The sequence below is a fragment of the Notolepis coatsorum genome, assembly GCF_963971535.1.
Source record: "Notolepis coatsorum genome assembly, chromosome: 6".
In the NCBI taxonomy this organism is placed as follows: Eukaryota; Metazoa; Chordata; class Actinopteri; order Aulopiformes; family Paralepididae; genus Notolepis; species Notolepis coatsorum.
The window spans coordinates 180,414,697-180,419,553 of NC_140170.1; positions in this window are offsets into that span (position 1 = coordinate 180,414,697).

Below are 4,857 nucleotides of genomic sequence, written 5' to 3' on the forward strand. Positions count from 1 at the left end.
GTTGTGTAATTAACACAACATTATGCATACTTTGACAATAAATAAAATAATAATTTGTTCTTACTTGCTTGCCTGGGTAAATAAAGGTTAAATAAATGTTAAAAAAAAAATAAAGCACACACACACACACTTCAACCCAAACTGTGGGGCACACCAGCACATTGCTAGTTGAGTCTTACTTTCTATAGTCTCTCACTTTCTCCCTCTCTCTCTTCCTCGCTCTCTCTCTATCTCTTCCCCCCCTCTCTCTCCCTCTCTCTCCCCCTCGGTCTCTCTCTCTCTCTCTCTCTCTCTCTCTCTCTCTCTCTCTCTCTCTCTCTCTCTCTCTCTCTCTCTCTCACCAGTTTTGACAGACATGAAAGGGTCTGCCTGGGCTGGGTACCATGGTAACAGTTGGACCTCGCGCTGTGGGGGGGGGGGGGGGGTCCTCCCCCTCCTCCTCCCGGAGACGCAGCTTGATACCATCGCTGTCTTTAATGGAATGTTCTCCATTCTCTTATCTTCAGACCCCCTATTCATTCTGTGGCGTGAAGGCATTATCCTGCCGAGGCAGTCCCCCCTCTTCCAAGACTGCAGTCAGCCACAACAATGGCCCTACCACCGCCGTGCTGGATAACAGCCCCCCCCCCCTACAAAGCTGCTCCTGTATTTTATGTCAACAAGGCGAGCGGTTTATGATGCTGTGGTCAGCGTGGTGGAGGTGTGGTGGTGGAGGTGTGGTGGAGGTGTGGTGGAGGTGTGGTGGTGGAGGAGGTGTGGTGGAGGTGTGGTGGAGGTGTGGTGGTGGAGGTGTGGTGGAGGAGGTGTGGTGGAGGTGTGGTGGAGGTGTGGTGGTGGAGGTGTGGTGGAGGAGGTGTGGTGGAGGTGTGGTGGAGGTGTGGTGGTGGAGGTGTGGTGGAGGAGGTGTGGTGGAGGTGTGCTGGTGGAGGTGTGGTGGTGGTGGAGGTGTGGTGGTGGAGGTGTGGTGGTGGAGGTGTGGTGGAGGAGGTGTGGTGGAGGAGGTGTGGTGGTGGAGGTGTGGTGGAGGAGGTGTGGTGGTGGGGGTGTGGTGGAGGAGGTGTGGAGGTGTGGTGGAGGAGGTGTGGAGGAGGTGTGGTGGAGGAGGTGTGGTGGTGGATGTGTGGTGGAGGTGTGGTGGAGGAGGTGTGGTGGAGGAGGTGTGGAGGAGGTGTGGTGGAGGAGGTGTGGTGGTGGATGTGTGGTGGAGGTGTGGTGGAGGTGTGGTGGTGGAGGTGTGGTGGAGGTGTGGAGGTGGAGGTGGAGGTGTGGTGGAGGTGTGGTGGAGGAGGTGTGGTGGAGGTGTGGTGGTGGAGGTGTGGTGGAGGTGTGGTGGTGGAGGTGTGGTGGAGGTGTGGTGGTGGAGGTGGAGGTGGAGGTGTGGTGGAGGTGTGTTGGTGGAGGTGTGGTGGAGGTGTGGTGGAGGTGTGGTGGTGGAGGTGTGGTGGAGGTGTGGTGGTGGAGGTGTGGTGGAGGTGTGGTGGAGGTGTGGTGGTGGAGGTGGAGGTGTGGTGGAGGTGTGGTGGTGGAGGTGTGGTGGTGGAGGTGGAGGTGTGGTGGAGGTGTGGTGGAGGTGTGGTGGAGGAGGTGTGGTGGTGGAGGTGTGGTGGAGGTGTGGTGGAGGTGTGGTGGTGGAGGTGTGGTGGTGGAAGTGTGGTGGTGGATGTGTGGTGGTGGAGGAGGTGTGGTGGAGGTGTGGTGGTGGAGGTGTGGTGGAGGTGTGGTGGTGGAGGTGTGGTGGAGGTGTGGTGGAGGAGATGTGGTGGAGGTGTGGTAGAGGTGTGGTGGTGGAGGTGTGGTGGAGGTGTGGTGGAGGTGTGGTGGTGGAGGTGTGGTGGAGGTGTGGTGGAGGAGATGTGGTGGAGGTGTGGTAGAGGTGTGGTGGTGGAGGTGTGGTGGAGGTGTGGTGGTGGAGGTGTGGTGGAGGAGGTGTGGTGGAGGTGTGGTGGTGGAGGAGGTGTGGTGTTGGTGTGGTGGCGGAGGTGTGGTGGAGAAGGTGTGGTGGAGGTGTGGTGGAGGTGTGGTGGAGGTGTGGTGGAGGTGTGGTGGTGGAGGTGTGGTGGAGGTGTGGTGGAGGTGTGGTGGAGGAGGTGTGGTGGAGGAGGTGTGGTGGAGGTGTGGTGGAGGAGGTGTGGTGGTGGAGGTGTGGTGGAGGTGTGGTGGAGGAGGTGTGGTGGAGGAGGTGTGGTGGTGGAGGTGTGGTGGAGGTGTGGTGGAGGTGTGGTGGAGGAGGTGTGGTGGAGGAGGTGTGGTGGTGGAGGTGTGGTGGAGGTGTGGTGGTGGAGGTGTGGTGGAGGTGTGGTGGAGGAGGTGTGGTGGAGGTGTGGTGGTGGAGGTGTGGTGGAGGTGTGGTGGTGGTGTGGTGGTGGAGGTGTGGTGGAGGTGTGGTGGTGGTGTGGTGGTGGAGGTGTAGTGGTTGAAGAATGTCGAGGTTTTTCAAGGTGTATATAGTGTTAAATATTAGTGGATGACAGCATCTAAAGGTGCCAGGTCAGAGAGGTAGATGTGGTGGTGGAGGCGGTCAGAGAGAGTCAGTGTGTTTAGCAGCAGTCAGTGTGTTAACAGCAAGAAGGGTGTGTGTGTGGCTCCAAGGTCGTTCGGCATCTTGATAAGCATTGAAAGTGGAGGCAGGCAGAGAGACATCAATTGAACGAACGTTTAATGTGTGTTAAAGGTGAATAGCAGTTGTCATGACAGCGCGTCACATAGCGACAAGAAGAGGCCGGGCCGCCTAAATATTAAAGGCAACCAACTTGTGTCTAGCCACGCCCAACTTGCGTCTAGCCACGCCCCCGCGGCGACGCGGCAGAAGCAGAGCGGAGCTCTGCCGTGGAGCTCTGTCGCGGCAGCATTATGTAGCAGTAATCCCCCCTCTTTTAACATTGACAACTAGCTCAACTGGTAGCGCCGCCTTGCTGTGGATCCTGCGGTCCGTTGGTGACAAGTTCGATTCCCTTACATTTTTTTTCTTTATTTTTTTTTAACGTGCATTCTTTCGCCGGTTAAGTTTAGGCATGTTAACTTTAAGCATTGTTTCGGAGTTGGTTAAGGTTAAGGTTAGGCATTGTTTTGGAGTTGGTTAAGGTTAGAAGGGTTAAGTTTAGGCGCTGTTAAGGAGCTGGTTAAGGTTAGAGTTTGTCTTAGAGAATGGCAATATTCTTTCGGAGTTGGTTAAGGTTAAGGTTAAGGTTAGGCATTGTTTCGGAGTTGGTTAAGGTTAAGGTTAAGGTTAGGCATTGTTTCGGAGTTGGTTAAGGTTAAGGTTAAGGTTAGGCATTGTTTCGGAGTTGGTTAAGGTTAGAAGGGTTAAGTTTAGGCGCTGTTAAGGAGCTGGTTAAGGTTAGAGTTTGTCTTAGAGAATGGCAATAGACAGCCTATTTCCGCGCTGCAGCTCTCTCGCGCTGCCACGGTCACATGGGCGTAGTGGCCAATCAGAGAAACGCTAAACACAAGTTGGTTGCCTAAAATATTCACGCGGTCGGGCCTGTCGTTGCTATGGCGAGAATATAGAAAACTACGTTTCTTCCGGGTGTAAGGCAGACTGAGAAACGAACCACACAGAAGAGAGGAACCACAGAGACTTTGAAACGGCTCCCTCCTCCCCTCGCAAAAAGGGGAGGGGGGCAGCAATGGAGAAGTGCCACGACGACAAGCTTTTGGGATAACCACCAGGCCGCAATGACCACCGAGCGGGGTGAAAGGAGAGATCATTAGAATAATGAATTTAGTTTCTTTCCAAGACTTTTCCAGGACAATTACAGAATTGGTTTTCATCTGATTACGAGGCTTTTGTTTATGGAATAAACAACGTTTTCCAAGAAAGGTATTACGCTGTCAAGTGTCGAATTCTTATGATTACGGATTGCATTAAAGGGGAATGACAAAGATTGTACAACCAGTATGAGAAGACGTCGGATAGAGAAATAAACACAATGCAGAAACTACACGAGCCAACAGATGAAGAGGTGATAAGTGGCTGATTATGATCAAGATCTAACAGTGGTGGAGGTGTGGTGGTGGAGGTGTGGTGGTTGATACTTCAACATTTTGGTTGTAAAGGCTTCTTCTAGACCAGGGGTCTCAAACTCGCGGCCCGCGGGCCAATTGCGGCCCGCTGGATGATATTTTACGGCCCCCTACTTGACATCAAAGATTAGTGTTAGTACGGCCCCCGCGCAACTTTTTGCAGAGTCGTTGCGCGAGTTGGAAGTTTTATTTATTTTATCACTTGTAGGCTACCATAGCGCAGGCTCATGACAGCAACGTTACGTTAGTGACTTGGTTGAAATGTGATTCCGGAGTGATACCAAGTAAAGTGGAAGGAAAATATATCCTGTCACCCAGTGCATATGGCAGGCATCCTCAAAATTCTCCGCTATCTCCTCTGCAAGCACTGCTCCACTCTCTGTGTCTGTCTACTCTGGTCCAATCACATTCAGCGTCCCGTCAGCGTTTTTCCCCCCCACCCACAGTCTGCGAATCAGAGGCAGAGTAGGGTGGGTCTTCACGGAATGCGTGTCATGTCTTTCAACGGTTCGACTCAGAGCGAGAGTTGATAGTGCATCTACAGGTAGTCTAATCTGCAGGTACTGTAGCTAGTAACCTCATTCCCAGTTTTATCTCTGTGAGATAAATGTAGCTAGTAGCCTAGTTTCGCCAGCAGGCAGCTAGTAGAAAAATTTGGCATATTCAAAGATGGCCAGTAAAATAAAAGTCGACAGTGAAAATCACTGCAATTCAAAGGTGAATGGACTGAAAAATATGCGTGCATCCTCCCAGCACCAAACCAATGTGCCTAATATGCCAAGAAACGGTAGCTCTTGTGAAGAGTGGCAATTTGAAACGCCACTACGAAACAAA